The following is a 17681-nucleotide window of genomic DNA, read 5'->3' on the forward strand; positions in this document are numbered from 1 at the left end:
TCCTGAAAAACCATACTAGTGTCATATGTGTATGTAATGTCGAAGAATATATTTAGGAGCACAGGCGAACGAGGAATATCTACTAACACAACCACCACTACCTCTTCCTCGTCGTCGTCGTCCTTAGGTCAATAAAACGGTACAATCTCCAGGAGCACATCTTCCACCCCCTCCTCCTCCTCAGGTCAATAAAGCGTTACAATCTCCAGGAGCACATCCTCCTCCTCCTTCACAAGCAGTGAAGTGTACCTGCAATCACCACCACAGGAAACAATTGCCTTCTTCCATCTTTTTATTATGGTGGGTGATATATGGGGCCACTCTTGCGGAAAGACATGGTCTGTCAGTGATTTGTTACAAAACCATGCTCAGGTAATTGAACTGTTTGTGGACAGAGTTGTACGGGTTAACAAATGAAAGCAACCACTCTACGATGTCATTAGACTGTCTCGCCACAAGCAGGGTTTGTGCAGGGTATTCCCCTTGACATAGACTTCCCTTGACATAGACGATGATTGTTATTTTTGCCCTAAATTCAACAACCTCTTTTACTGGACGATACGGTTTCTCGGAGTGGAAAAGACAAACACATCACGGCTTTGTATACAGAATGTACTGTAGATCGTTATCAGTAATTTCGATCAACCAGAACCAATGTTTGCTAATAAGTATCCTACACTGAGACGAAATAGTCAATATTTTGTGCTTAAGGAGGTAGGTTACCTTGATATTTGAATGTTCGCATGCCCAACCGGAAGCTAACGTGACGATTTACGACGACGTTTACGACAAATTAAATGTGTTTGTATATCCATTCTTCTGAAAACAGATCATGTACCTGTCTCCTATCTGATGCTTAATGGTTTATTAATGCAGAAATAATGAATAAATTGCCACAGAAACGCTTCAAAACTTTGTTGCTTAAAAATGACGTCATTGACGTCATGATGTTACGAGTCAGTTACCGCGCAAAATTAATAGCTTTTATTTTGAAAGTACGTAATTCTGTACATTTTCTTTATTTGAACTATTTTCAAACTGCCATTATTTGCTGAAATATTTTTTATGAGTCTTTTGCTCTAAAAATGATCAATATTTTGCTTCTTTTATGTAGTTATATTGAAATGTTATGCGGAATGTAAAAAAATGGACGACGGTAACTGGTGTTATTGGGAATATAGGTGGGTGAAAGGTTACCCATTACGGCAATTTTCAAATAAAAATTGGGCAGCTTGGTTTGGTTTGTTATACCTATTGTTCAGTTTCCGTTGATAATTTGTTACTTATATACTAAATCTAAGCTCTAAAATTGCTCAAATTTCAGTAGAAAATTGTGGTTTCTTAAATTAAATTGCTGTTACCATGGAAACGAATCCCGTGACCTATATATCTAAATGTAAAATTCAAAAGCGTTGACACTGGGCTATTTAAGGAACACAGTTTCGGCTTTTTATTTACATTTCAACAATATCCATGAGAATCATTGCAGCATGCAGAACGATTTTCCCATGAAAAATGTCAGATGAGGGGTACTACTGTAAGTATTTTAAGCTGAGAAATTTGTTTAAATAAATGCAAATAACACGGAAATATTACTTCCCGTAGAAAAAAAGATGTATTAAAGCTACACTAACAAGAAAGATACTTTTATTTAATATTTTTATAAGAAATTACTATAAAAATCAAGATATAAGCCATTTTAAACATCTCTGTTGCCATGGTTACTTTAAACTTTAAGAAAAATAAGGTACCATGTAAAGTGCTTGGTATTTTGCTAATAATATTACCCAAATATTCCCTGTTGGTCATTAACAGAATGGCACTGAAGCCGTCGAAAATCCCGTTTTTATACATAGCTGTTTAAAAATGAGAGAAAATGCGTTACCATGGAAACACGAGCCCCGCGACATATACATTTTAAGCTTATATTAGAAAGCTAATGCGCATACTAGTAAAATTATCAATTATGTAGACTTCTACGGATAACAATGAAACCAAAATACACTGAAAAGTGTTAAATATCCGTATTTTCCTTTTTCTTTCAATATAAAATACTTTTGGAGGGTCCTGTACTTCAAACCTTAATAAAAACTTTACTTGAAAGGACAGAGATAAACGAATTTGAGACCGTAGCAGTTAAAACATTAAATTACACGAAATACAAAAAATTGCTGCGGTTCAAAACAACCTAGTGGATAAACAAAGTATTACAATATTGGTTGGGCAGATATATCAAGGCATAACAGAGATCTTCATGAAAATGTTTAGAAAGGCGACTAGAAATCCATGTCATTATCTGTTGGTGAATTTAAAACCATTTACTTCACAAAATTAAGATTGGTAGCAAACAAAAACGGATCAGTTATATTAAAGGTAATAAATGGATCAATCAGCTTTGTGAGGGTGATAAACAAACCATACAAGAGGGCCATGATGGTCCTATATCGCTCACCAGAGTTGATCTGGCCTACTGGCCTAGTTTTTGACCTCACATGACCTAGTTTCAAACATGACCTAGAGATCATCAAGATAAACATTCTGACCAAGTTTCATAAAGATTGGATCACAACTGTGGCCTCTAGATTGTTAATAACTTTTTCCTTTGATTTGACCAGGTGACCTAGTATCTGATCCCACATAAACTAGATTCAAACTTGACCTAGAGGTCATCAAGACAAGCATTCTGACCAATTCACATGAGTTTCAAACTTAAACTGTGGACTCTAGAGTGTTAACAAGATTTTCCTCTGATCTGTCCTACTGACCTAGTTTTTGACCCCACATAACCTAGTTTCAAACTTGACCTAGAGATCATCTATACAAACATTCTGACTAAGCTGCATAAATGTGGCCTCTAAAGTGTTAACAAGTTTTCCTTTGATTTGACTGGGTGACCTAGTTTTTGACCCCACATGACCTAGATTCAAACTCGACCTAGAAGTCATCAAGACAAACATTCTGACCAATTCTCATGAGTTTCAACCCTTAACTGTGAACTCTAGAATGTTAACAAGATTTTCCTTTGATCTGGCCTACTGCCCTATTTTTTAATACCACATGACCCAGTTTCAAATTTGACCTAGAAATCATCTATACAAACATTCTGGCCAAGTTTCATACAGATTGGATTATAACTTTGGCCTCTAAAGTGTTAACAAGCTTTTCCTTTAATTTGACCGGGTGAGCTAGTTTTTAAATCCACATGACCTCGATTCAAACTTATTCCAGAGGTCATCAAGACAAACATTCTGACGAATTCTCATGAGTTTCAAACTTAAACTGTGGACTCTAGAGTGTTAACAAGATTTTTCTTTGATCTGGCTTACTGACCTAGTTTTTGACCCCACATAACCTAGTTTCAAATTTGATCTAGAAATCATCTATACAAACATTCTGACCAAGTTTCATAAAGATTGGGTTACAACAGTAACTGTGGCCTCTAGAATGTTAACAAGCTTTTCCTTTGATTTGACCGTTTGACCTAGTTTTTGATCCCAAATAACCCAGATTCGAACACGACCTAGAAGTTATCAAGATAAATATTCTGACCAATTCTCATGAGTTTCCAACTTAAACGGTGGACTCTAGAAAGTTAATAAAATTTTCTTTTGATCTGGCCTACTGACCTAGTTTGTAATCAAACATGACCCAGTTTCGAACCTGACCTAGAGATCATCAAAACAAATATTTTAACCAAGTTTTCTAAAGATTGTTTCAAAAATGTGGCCTCTACAGTGTTAACAAGGCAAATGTTGACGGACGACGCACGTCGCACGACGCACGACGACGGACGCCAGACATTGACCGGTTACAATATTTCACCTTGAGCACTTCGTGCTCTGGTGTCATAAAAAGGGAGACAAAATCATCCAAGCATTCTTTTGAAAGTGGGGTTGTACATATCAAAGTATACCTGGAATATTCACTGGTAGACGTAATAATTGAAAGCATGTTAAATAATTCTTGTGACCAGTTTCGATTATGTTTGAGTCTCTGTCTGAAGTTCTGAGACACGTCAAACGGGAATGGTGGCCGGAAAGATTTTATCAGTTTTGGATAATTGCAAACAACCAGGGCAAAAAGAGATTCAATAAAATGTACCAGCAGTTAGTCACAAGTGGCAACAATAAAGAAGAGGCTTTAGCATTTGCCGAGGAACGTATACTACCATATGATGAGAGAAACTGTTTTTCGAAATATGAAACTTTAGTCAATAGTTATATTTTTCCACTCCGAAATAGGTCACTGCATTGGTTTTAGCTTATGTTTAAACTTTACTAGCCGAAGGTACATATCACGGCAATCAAAAGAGATATAAGGGAGAGTTCCAAGATTTGTTTGAAACAGAAATATTTATTTTATTGATGACAAAGATACGAGTAGTTATGATGTTGAAGAAGACGACGATGAATCTCAAGCAGAACGTGTATAAATGCTAACTACTTGACAATAACTATATATAACTTATATAAATTGTGTAACAGTTGATCAGGGAAGACATAATTATGGCACCTTGTTAAGATTATTTGCAGAAAATTTATTTTAATCTTAAACATGCAGGCAGTTTTGTTTGACCTCATAAACAAGGATGAAGGAAAAAACAGAATTAGCATGCACATAATACGAAAGTTCTTAAAAAATCAGGATTCATACTGTATCTATAAATCTGTGTGAAGACAATTCAATTCAAAAGAAATAAGTTATTAGTGTCGACAAAGATAATTTGTTGATGGGTGATCTTACTGACATGGTCAAGTTTTAAAAATGGTTCAAATGAGCAACATTGACGTTTTGCCTTGGCCGGCGTGCTCACCGGACTGCAATCTGATTGAACACGCCTGGGATTACCTTGAACAGCGGTTACGTCAACGTCGACCGCAGCCAGCCAACGTCAAGGTACTGAAAGCAGCGCTCTACAAGAAGTTGGCCAGAATCCCTCGGTATCTGTTACGTAACTGGTGCGGGTCCATAGGCGACGTCTTGCTGCTTTGGTTGCCAGTAGAAGCGGCCACGTGCGCTGCTAATTGTGGCTACTGATTGTGTCAGTGAAATTCCTCTGACTAGTCTATCGAAATTCAAGATTTAAAGTATAATACGACCATGAAATGCCGTCTAATTAACCTTCAATTCTTTTAGATCATCAGAGTTGCGAATGGAATTGTTTTTGTTTTTTTCTAACTTTGGATCACGATTAACAAAATATTGTAAAATGAGTTTGAATAAGGCGTTTCTTTTTCTCGTCAGCGTAGTTGTGACTATGCAAGGATTACATATCTGAGGAGTGTGTTTATGTACAGTAGAGAAGTGCTCCGTGTTTCAAAATGTTATTACAGAGGAACTTTGCCTGAATACAGATTGAATGATTTGCAGAATGAAAACGTTAAAGGAACATTCTATGTAGAAAGTTGATTATGATTATGAATAAAAGGAGGAAAGGGACAATATAAGCAATATTTTGTACAATGAAAATATTATCCTAAACAATTCAACAGCTGGATGACAGCCAATGACCTACAGTAATTTAAAATACATATGGTAGGTATGCTACGTTAACTTACATATGTAGACGTTATTGTATTTATTGATTGTATATTGTATCGTATATCTTAAAAAATCGTTTTGTAGATAAATTTACTTAAACTGTATCAAATTTTGTTATTTTATAGGTTCAAAACATAAAAGACTGTCGCATGTCAGTTAACTATTAGAATATTTAGCGTAACCTGATACTAAGTTGACAAAATATCATGAAAAGAATCGTCTGGCCGTATACAGGTTAAGTTCGTCATCATCATGATAACTGGATAATGATGCCATAGTGCTAATTAACGTCAATGAACATAACAAATTGTGAAGCATGGGTGCAATTGAATCTTAAACCATAACGCTATTTATAAAAATATTATCTGTCTAATTGTGTTTGTAACGTGTTGTGGTTTAGCTGATGTATTTTGTTTTCTAATTCCAGTTTCAACTGGTTGCATCAAAAGGAATTTCCTATATTTTCTTATGCAATGTTGTATTTGAATTGATATACGCTTATAATTAGAATCGGGATTTTGATCGTTTGATAATATATTTATACGTTGGAATGTCCATTATTTGTTACTATAAAATTTAATTTTTAATTGTATAAAGTCAGATTGCGTGATATAGATAATGACAGTTAGGAAATTACATGTATTATAAGTCTGGTGGGAATATTGATTTTTACATTTAACATTTAAACAGTTAAGCAAGTTTATATCGCCTATAAAGTAGAGATAGAACAATATTTTTTCAACTGCAGAATTAAAGATTAGAAAATATAGAAATATGTTTGGAAGTCCTTCAGTATACTTAAAACAGCAAAATATATTTACAATCTATCATAATTGAATTAATATTTTATTGCAAATTATCTTCTAACAAAACATTCCTGTGATTAAGAAAGAACTGCAACTCTAGCTTGCTTTACAGTTTTTTGCAAAGGGAAGTAACCTTAACATAATTTGAACCCAAATGACCTCTTGGTCTTGCTATAGTCCATTTTTGTGTTTGAATATAGAAATGGAATAGTTAAAAGCAATTTTTGACAGCTTAAAACATTTTAATGCTTTTGATATTTTATGTGCAATAAAGTTTACAAACAAATAATGTTGCTATATACAGAATACAGTATAAAAAACCTTATGTTATATAAAGGGTTCAGCATAAATATTCTGTCATACACAGAATTCAGTAAAAATATTCAATATCAGTATAAATCTTAAAATAAACGATGATTAAAACAATAAAAGCTTGATTTAACCAAATATGGCAGGTCAGGGCACATGATGTATGTTGTGGAATAGTAAAATACATACATACTTTATAATGTTACTGAGAAGATACACAGGGGACAAATTGCAGCCAAAAATATTTATACTATAAATCAGTAGTAATTAAAATTCTTTCAATTACACAATATTCACTAGCGGCCATTAACATATGGATGTAAAATTAACAGCTTAAGAAGTAGTAACTTTTTAACTTGAAACTCGACAACTTTGGCAAAAAAGCAAAGAATGAATTATAAATTTTCCAGGGTTTCTTACATAATTCTAAATCGTCAAGTATTGCCTAACCATTGTGTACACATTGCTCAGAATATAGAACTGCCAGTACATATTACTGTAATGCTAAGGTAATTTATGAATGTTAAAAAAGGATGCACAGCTTTGGCTTTGTGAATGTTTAACAATCCTTTACATGTGAAGTCAAAAGCTGCTTTAATATCCATTGTAACTCCCTTTCAAGGAAAAAGTAAAGTAAAATAATATTCTATTTAAAAAATAAAATGAGCCGCGCCATGAGAAAACCAACATAGTGGCTTTGGGACCACATGGATCAAGACCAGCCTACGCATCCGCTCAGTCAGGTCAGGATCCATACTGTTTGCTTTCAAAACCTACTGCAATTAAAGAAACTGTTAGCGAACAGCATGGATCCTGACCAGACTGTGTGGATGCGCAGGCTGGTCTGGATCTATGTTGGTCGTAAAGCCACCATGTTGGTTTTCTCATGGCGCGGCTCAAAATATATCTGACACTTAACAACTGAAATGGTGCAAAGTGGACATTTTGGGGTGTATAGACATTCATCAAGGTTCTGCTAAATTGATTTATCAAACAAAAAATCATATTAATTGGATCTTCATAGCTGAAAATATTAAGATCTTGTAAAACATTAGGACATAAGAAAAGCAATAGGGTTATGAAATTGAAGTGATCAACATTTAAATTTAGAATTGTTTTCATATTTATTTGTGAAGGGGGTTCCATCAAAAGATTTGACACATTGGTAAGAATAAAATGTAGTTTATGAAAAAAAGTATTTTCCTTTAAATGTGCAGAGTTTGACTTACATAAATAATTAAAGCTGTTACAATAATGCTTGGTTTGAAAAAATAAAACACAGTTGAAAACTACCCTTCATATAAAATGTCACACTTTCTAGGATGCACAGGGGACAAAATTAACTATATAATTTGATATAAAACTGCTTGAGCCATTCACCTGAAACTGCACACATTCATTGACTACATTGATTTGAATATAATTTGCCCCAAAACACTTTCTAAAACTGAACTTACTTAAAGTATGGTGAGAGAGGAGAAAAAGCTTAGTTATTTTGAAAAGCAATCATATGCATTATTACATGGTTAGAAAAGCAATGCTGTATATGTACTTGTACAATAATGAGCCAAAAAAGGAGGCAGTAAAAACAACGGATTTAACCCTTATCATGCTGGACACGATTGATTCTGCCTTTGTGAACAGTGTAGATCATGATCAGCCTGCACATCCGTATAGCCTGATCAAGATCTTCACTGTTTGCATTCAGTCAGTATGTTTTGGTAGCCATCCCTTTCATTTAATGATACTGTCCATATTGAAAGATGGACAAGTTAATTATAGAAATTTAGCCCGTTAATGGTTAATAATAATTTCTACCATGCTTGTCAGCTATTCAAACCTATGGCAAAAATCGTACATACCAATGATTGACAATAATAGATAACAAGATATTGTATCTTCATATGAATAAAAATGCGGGATTAATTGTCTACAGTGTCTATATTGCATTCATACTCATCATAAGTGATTATATAATAATATAACAGTGAAAATTGAAGTTAAAATTTTCCAGATTTTGCTATTATGTAAAATAAAAAAATGTTTTCTTTCTTATTTGGTTATCTACCGGTATTCTAAAATGTGTATCTACTTGAAGTATATGCAATATAAACTAAATGCCCACAGGAAACATGTCGAGCCCACCAGCGGTCAAAAGGACTGGGAGTTCAACACAACACTGTCTAGCTGAGGCAAACATTTAAGCCCGTTTATGCGTTGCAAAGTTACAGCCCGGACAATCTCTAAAATGACCTTTGACACCCAAGTGACACAAGAGAAATATAGCTATTCAAATACATTTTCTTTTTTACATCAAATCATCATTGTTAACAATATCCTCTGGAAGACTGAAGTACATGTACTTTGCCGAGTTTTAATATCTGTTGCTTGTGACTCTGTGGACGGACCGTCTGGTGAGGTAACCAGAGTCAATGATTGGGACTAGATTAAATCATGCTGTGGAAGATATAGTTGACAGGAAGGTAGTAAGGAATAAATCTGAAATTGAATATATTAACATTTACTAAATAAATAAGCACCAAATATGTACAAAAATAATTAACAAAAATTGATTTTCTATTAATGAACCGCACCACGATAAAACGAACATAATGCGTTAGCGACCAGCATGGATCCAGACCAGCCTGCACAGTCTGGTCAGGATCCATGCTGTTCAACAGTTTCTCTAATTGCAATAGGCTTTGAAAGCAAACAGCATGGATCCTGACCAGACTTTTGTCAATTTTTGTTAATTTTGTCAATATACAACAGTTGTAGACTTAAAAACCAACTATACTGAAACGACACTGTAAATTGTTTTAATTGCTATCCTTTCTTTAGTATACAAAATTGATTTGTTTCAGATCTTTATCATTCTCTTGAGTCAGCCTTATATTTAAATTGCACTTAATTCTATTGCTATATTCTAAATTTACATTTACATGATAATCTGTCTTATCAGTTTATAATATCAGACAGAAAAGTTTAACACTGTTGTTTCAGGTTCAGGTTACTGCTTATTCCTGTGTCATGTCTTTAAATAATTAATTATCAAGTAAGTACTATGACTGAGTCAAATTACATCGGTGACTTGTACAGAACTCTGAGTACTTTTTATAAGATTTAAGTGTTGTTGAAGTCAGGGTGAGTATAAAAGCTTTTCTTTGTATAGTCAAACTATAATGAAATGTAATAATATAATACATGCTTCATACCTTTAGTACTTTAAACCATCACACCACAATATCAGCTCTGCAAGCCACAATATAAGTAGTCCACATGACAATCTCAGCTGTCCACACCACAATATCAGCTGTCCACACCACAATCTAAGCTGTCAAACGTTCTTTACCTGAAATAAAGTTTTATCTACATACCTAAAACCTAACACCCTTCTTATCTAAAACAATATATCCTATAATTTATTCAGATTGAAAAAAAAATGTCCCTGTATAAGTTAGCACATGTGGACTTAAAAACCAACTGTACTGAAACTGACATTGTGTACATATTTAATGAAATTATAAGTTATCCTTTCTTAACATAATTAGTATGGAATATTCATTTGTTTAAGATCTTTGGCATTTTATTTGGTTAGCCATATATTTCATTTTCAGTTAATAATTCTACTCTTGAAATGTACACTACTAAATTTTGAAATTTACCTTTAAAAGATAGTTTTGTCATATGAGAGACATCAGACAGGAATGTTTAACACTGTTGTTTCTGGAGTAAGTTAAAGCTAATTCCTGTGTTATGTTTTTAAATATTCAATTTTCAAATAATCATTACAACTGAGTCAGTTGACATCGGTAACTTTCACAGAACTCAGAGTACTTTGCAGAAGATTTAAGTGTTGCTAAATTCAGGGTAAGTATAAAAGCTCTCCTTTGTATAGTCAAACTATAATGAAATGTAATAATATAATACATGCTTTATACCTTTGCTACTTTAAACCATCACACCACAATATCACATGTGCACACCACAATATGTTGTCAACACCACAATATCATTATTCCACACCACAATTTTAGCTGTCCACAGAACAATCTCAGCTGTCCAAGTCACAATCTCAGCTGTCCAAATCACAATTTCAGATGTCAACACCACAATCTCAGCTGTCCACACCAATCTCAGCTGTCCACACCACAATCTCAGCTGTCCAAGTCACAATCTCAGCTGTCCAAAACACAATCTCAGCTGTCCACACCACAATCACAGCTGTCCAATGTACTTTACCTGAAATATAGTTTTATCTTCATATCTAAAACTTAAGACCCTTATTACCTAAAACTACCTATCCACCGTTTTAATTTTTTTAACGTCCATATTTAAGTTAGTAAAATGGCAGTTTAAAAGGAGGTCAAACGCAAATAGACATTGATATCACATGTATTTTTTATTCTCTTATGTTAACTGTTGAGTATAACAGTAACAATCAGTTTAAAAATAAAAATAAAATCTAAAAATAAAAGGAGGCAGTCATTTATAAATTCTCTAAAATAGTCTGAATTTACATATCCTTTCAAATGTATAAATCATTTGCCTTAAATATTGAAATGTTATTTTCTTACGTATTTATCCAATAGAGCATTATTTATCCAATCATTCAATGTGCCAACAGTGAACACACAGCTTCTGAAATATACAAAGTAATTAATAAAATTAAAACGTAATTTATCATATGAAACACTCCATTGTGTATCTATCTGATGTACCTCCTTTCGGAGACTCTAGTCGTTAGACTCATGTGCCCCCCTACCGGTTGTGTATCCAGCCCTTAGTTCCGGGATGTACCGGGGCGTCTCCTTGGTATCTCAAAAAAAATCGTTCAATCTTTACTATGTTGCCAAATGCAGCTCTATTTTTATCCTAATGACACATACATTATTTTAATGTATAACTTATAACAAAATAAAATCAGGAAAACTGCCCAGCATGTCTCATTTTTTTAAACATAAGAGAAAACATAATACTACAGTAGCCAAATATTACATCCGAAATAAATTTTATCCGAAAGTATAGGTACTCAAGGAAAAACTGCAATACCCTTTTCTAGTACCATAAAACAATTTTCAGTTAAAACATAATGTTAAAATCATCCAACAAACAGATCATAATATGCTCCAGTTTGTATCATCAAACAAAATCAAAATGATTCTATTATTCTATTTTCTATATGTCTTGAAACAAACTATAACGAGTTGTTGTTGTCGTCGTCTGTCAAACTAACATTTTGATTATTTTGCAAACCAAAAACAAACCATAAATAATTGACCATTCCCACTTACCAACTGCCATTAACAGTATATTTAGCTTCCATGCGCCACTGGTTCACCAATGAAACCAACATAAATATGCAGTTTGAAGATTCGTGTAAACACAAGTTATGAATAGAGAATGACAGAACAGAACTACCCACCTTTAAAATCAATGATTTCAAATGGTTTCGCTAAAAAATCCGGGTTAAATTCAATCTTTGATATCGTAAGTTTGGACTGAACATGTGTTTATACGTTGACAAATAGTACTTAACAGAATATTTTGAGAAATAAAACTTACCTTTCTGACTGCGAGTGCCGGAACACATCGATTTTGTTAACCGGTGCATACGTAAACAGTTTAGTGCGCGACACATACCGATTATGCGGAAGCGCCTATTTCCTATCGCTATATGAAGTTAAATACCCTTGTTGCATTTCATGACGCGTTCAGTTGTCATATTAACATTGCTTAAAAGTTATTCTAAAAATAGTACAATCGGTTAATATTCGTTCTAGACATTTACAAAAATGTAACGTGTCTTACAAACTAAAATTTTAGATTATAAGCAATAAAGCGTAGTTTAACACTTTAGCCCGTAAGTACTTAGTTTAATCATATTTTATTGCTTAAGAAATACGGCAATACAATTCTATACAATACATGCCGAAATAAATCAGCAAACAAACAAAAGGAAGAATAAACACATGGAGTAATAACGCGAATATCAAAAGCAAACGGGTTGGGCTACAAGTTATACCAACATTAGCGGACGGCCCTTCCCTATAGTCAGACATAAGGAACAAGACTTAAAAGATTTTTGTATTGTCGTCAGGCTGTTTATACGTTATAATAGCAGAAAATGTAAAAAAGAAAGTTCTAAAAATGAAAAGACAAAAATATTGGAATGAATCTAAAAAGGCAAAGGATACATAGCACTGTAAAGTATTCATTCATACTGAATGGTAAAGAAAATAAGTAAATATTGGCTTCCGAAAAAAACAACAAAAAAAACATTGTTAACACAAACAACATATTAACCACAAAAACAAACAAAGGAGATTACCATTACCGTAAGTACTGACCTGGCACTCATGAATATTCCGTATATTTACCGTAAATTAATTTTCGATGTCCGAAACCTAAATAGCGTAAAGGTTTAATTGACATAATACGGTTAGCTGCCTCGGGGTTCTGGGTTCGAACCGTACGTCTGGCCATATTTTTTTTAATGTTATCTGCAAACTTAACAGGCAGGAAAATTACCATACTTGTAGAAAATGTCGAATAAAAAGATTTAAAAGTATCATAGATAATAAGACCCATCACCGATGTGGCCATATGACCTATAATTGTGTCGGTGCGACGTTAACGTCCCCCGCCCCCCCTTCCCCCCCCCCCCCCCACTTCCCCCTCCCCACGCCGAAAAGAAAAGATAAGAAGACAAATTTCTTGTCAACAGCGTTTACAGAAAATAAATACTACAAGAGAAAACAATTAAACTTATGGAAATTTGTTACATAAAATAATGTAATTGAATTAACAAAAAATAGTGATTTCGAACCCATGGTAATGTGCGTGGAAGTTACCATGTCATTGGTTAGCTAGACAGGTTATAATAAGGTTGTAATAAATATACAAATGTATTTTAAGGATACAAATATTGTTTAAAGTAACGAAAATGCCCGAAGTTTGCGCCAATTTTATATTATTGTATTTCATAGGCGTAGGAGCAGCAGGGACCAGGGTGGGTGGGATATATTATTTTCTGTCTGTCCAAAAGCTTAACTTAAACCTGTTTTGGGGGATTTCAACAAAACACTGTAGAAATGCATACTGTCAGCTATAAGGAAATGCAGTCCTGCAAGTTTTAGTGAGATTGCTGGAGGAAGACAAGATTGATGGCCCTATGTTTGTTTTGTTGTGTTTAACGTCCCGTCGATACAATTGTAGGTCATATGGCCGCTTTCTAAATTTTGATTGTAAAGGAAGACCCCCAGGTGCCCATCCAGGCATTATTTCATCTCGGACGAACACCTGGTTAGAACTATCAACCTTCTGCAAGCCAGCTGGATGGCTTTTCTACGCCCCAAGTGAGGCTCGAAAAATCATTGGTGAGGGGCAAGTGATTTGAAACCACACACAACCACGGAGGTCCAGGTCTTTTGTAATTATATATTTAGGACATATATATAATTTTATGCTATTTTTCAGTTTGTCCAGAGCGTATTATAGTTATGGTTGACCAAGTGTTATTGCAGGTGTAATTATGATATGACTTGGGTTTGCAAAGGAAGTAATTAACTTCGCCTTATTGTCAATAACCTTAATAGTACGGCAAACATCGAGCGAGTAGAAATGCGCCTGAAACTATCCTACATTCTCTAAGCATAGTAATCTTTTTTCATAATTATTTTTTTATCGTACAAAGGAATGGATATCAATTTGCAACTTGAAAACAGACAATTTCTATAAATGCTTTCAGAACAGAATTAGCGATGACAGTAGTAACTTCTGAGACAACCTTCTAGGTAACATTCTCGCCTGAAATTAGTCGTGTTTAACGAATACTTTCTAGCTAACATTCTATTCTGAAAGTAGTCATATTCAGTGAATAAATTCTAGCTAACATTTTGTTCTGATTATGACCGCAGTCGTGTTCAATGAATATGTTCTAGCTAACATTCTGTTCTGACAGTAGCCATGACCAATGAAGACTTTCTAGCAAATATTCTGTTCTGACAGTAATCGTATACAATGAACATTTTCTAACAAACATTCTGTTCTACCAGTAATCGTTTTCAATGAAAATCTTCTAACAAACATTCTGTTCTGACAGTAATCATGTCAATGAACACCTTCTACCAACCATTCTAATCTGACAGTAGTCGTTTTCAAAGAACACCTTAAAGCTAACATTCTGTTCAGACATTAGTCGTGTTTAGTGAACACCTTCTAGCTAACAATCTGTTCTGACAGTAGTCATGTTCAGTGAACACCTTCTAGCTAACATTCTGTTCTGACAGTAGTCATGTTCATTGAACACCTTCTAGCTAACATTCTGTTCCGACAGTAGTCGTGTTTAATGACCACCTTATAGCTATCATTCTGTTCTGACAGTTGCCGAGTTCAGTGAATATCTTCTAGTTAAAGGCGCTCGCTACAGTTTTTCCGGACGGGTCGATATTTACCCCAACACCGTGCCAATTTGGTTGTGTTTCTAATCGATGTAGCTCACTGCAGAGTTGGAGCGGTCTTCTGCGCTTGCCCGGAAGTGATTATCTAATGTCGCGTACGGCAAAAATTCGCAAATTATTGTATGCATTTAATGTATGATATGTATAATATACTGACTAAAGGTTAGGGTAAGTATCACCATGGTTACAAAATATATACATTTAAAGTACTTTTAGTTCAAATTGCTTCAATCCGACATATACTGGAGTCTGTAATTTATACCGGCGCTCCAACTCTGCATTGAGTCACAGCTGTGACCGTACCCATACCGTACATACGTATTCAATTTAATTTGCCCCTAGATATGGTGCTATTTTTAACATTTTTCAAAATTTCTATAATCCTAAAATATATTTCAGTAAAGTACAATAATTTGCATAAATTTGATATCTATACATTTTTATAACGGAAAACAATATATCTATTTGAAACATGCTCAGAGAAATCAAAAGAAAATGATTTTGTAAAGAAAGGAACATTTCATCAAAATCTATTATTGAGAAAAAAAAATTACGAAACTGTAGCGAGCGTCCTTAACATTCTGTTCTGTCTTACGGACACACATCTGGTTTGAATTTTTATATTTTTATGCATTAAATTTTAATTAAGGCCAACCTCACACGTATCACTTTAAAAACTTTTATTTGGTTTCTTTGATTTTTAGATATGATCACGAACAATGCAGGACAAGAACTTTTACACTGTGACAAAATTATAATATTTTGAAACTAAACGAAATAAAATAAAATTATAAAAGCGTACTATTTAAGCAAATGTCAGTACAGCCAGTTTATCATTTCATATTGGCATTGAATAAAAAAAAAACATCTCCTTAATTCCATACATACTTTTCTCCTTATAAGAAATGTAAAGAAAAATAAAAACATTCTAGTCGTCCAAACTTACCTACTTGACAAATGTAAAAAATATGGAGTGCGTTCTTAAAAAATTGGAAAGCTGAAAATTTGAAAGTCTTTAAGTATGTACATGTATATATTGTTATAAGTCATGCAGGTAAAGATTATTTAGAACAGGCGTAAGAGCGGCATTCTAGTAAAGAAATATACAGAGAATTATTACTTATGAAAGATATTCTGCAAATATCAGAGCATTTACTGACTTCCTGTTTTGCATAAAGTTTTGCTCAGGGGATAAAATTGCCACCTTGGTCTTCTCGATAGGTTTACAGAAATGTATCACTAAAAATTGGATTTGCGCATAATTTCTTGACATGAATGTACAATGCACAGTTAAGGAGTAATGGCACTTTGAAAATTTACAGAATGGTGTATATGGTGCACACTGACAAATCCTTGTCAGGATAATTCTAACAGCTTTCAAGAAGAGTGGGTATATTAACCTTAACCCTGCTAAATTCTATAATGAAACTGTCTATCTTTCAATTTGGACAGTACCATTACCTGTTGAAGGGACACAAACCATAAAGATACTAACTGAATGGGGAACAGTGCAGATCATGATCTTCACTGATCCCAAAGGCAGAACTGATGCTCGGTCGGTCAGTAGATCGTTTAGTTTCCGATCAATCACTAGAGAATGCTTAGTCTGAAAGAATAAAACTTCACAGGATGATTGCTTTGTGGTCTATAAATGACCCTTTGACCCTTATTAGTAAGGGTATCAGTAAGTTAAAGGTCAAGCTTGAGACTGAAAACAGTTTCCACTCAATAATTAATGAACGCTTTGTCCTATGTTCGTCAAATTTCTAACGATGATTGCTTGTTGCCAGTAAATGACCCCTATTGTTTGAGGGTAAAATGGTCAAGGTCACATTAGCCTTGAAATTGAAATGGTTTCCGTTTAATAACAAAAGAACGCTTTGGTATGCAATCATTAAATTTCCTAGGAGGATTGGCTGTTGTAAGAAGTCGATCCCTAACGTTTTGGGGAGTTAGTAGATCAAATTGTTTCCGCTTAAAGTTTTGAAGGTCAGTCTTCTCTAGTAAATAATGTCCTCTGTTGATCAAAAGTTAAAGTCACAACATATAAAATTGCATACCCACTTGCTTCCTACGGGTCACCTTGGGGACATTTATGTTTTAGAAACAGTTCATGATTATTACTTTTATTTTTACATAGGCGTTAGAGTACGGGGGACCAGGGGGCTGCAATATTTGTTTTGGTCTCCCCATTTTGATGGAAAAAAAACTGTATTTTCACAAAAAAAGGAACAGTAGAAAAAGGTGCATTTAGTTGTACTTGTACTGATACGGATGATATGTCTGATGTCAACCCAACTATGGATTTGCTCCTACGCCACTGTTTTAATCAGTGTAATTCAGTAATTCTCCAACTCCTAATGTTTTAATTGATCTAGATGGACAGACACGATATCACATGTATACACAGCATTACATTCCATAGAAACCGTTAGTAAATATAGGCTATTTGATTTGTATTTCTGCAGCTAAGATATTGCGTGACTTCAGGAGCGCAATATTATTTCACGACAAAAATGAGTGTATATTTTTCTAAACACACCCGATTGCCAAAAATGTTAAG

General features: G+C 34.1%; 1 long non-coding RNA gene across 1 annotated transcript; it reads right to left on the bottom strand.

The window, feature by feature from the left end:
- Positions 1 to 7483: 7483 nt before the first annotated feature.
- LOC128546526 (uncharacterized) lies at positions 7484 to 12310 on the bottom strand. Its single transcript, XR_008366006.1, has 5 exons — positions 12222 to 12310; positions 11234 to 11297; positions 10598 to 10898; positions 9872 to 10008; positions 7484 to 9155 (listed from the first exon to the last, which is right to left on the bottom strand). It is a non-coding gene; the product is annotated as an uncharacterized LOC128546526 (long non-coding RNA).
- Positions 12311 to 17681: the final 5371 nt, after the last annotated feature.

Source organism: Mercenaria mercenaria, chromosome 11 (genome assembly GCF_021730395.1).
Source record: "Mercenaria mercenaria strain notata chromosome 11, MADL_Memer_1, whole genome shotgun sequence".
Taxonomy (NCBI): Eukaryota; Metazoa; Mollusca; class Bivalvia; order Venerida; family Veneridae; genus Mercenaria; species Mercenaria mercenaria.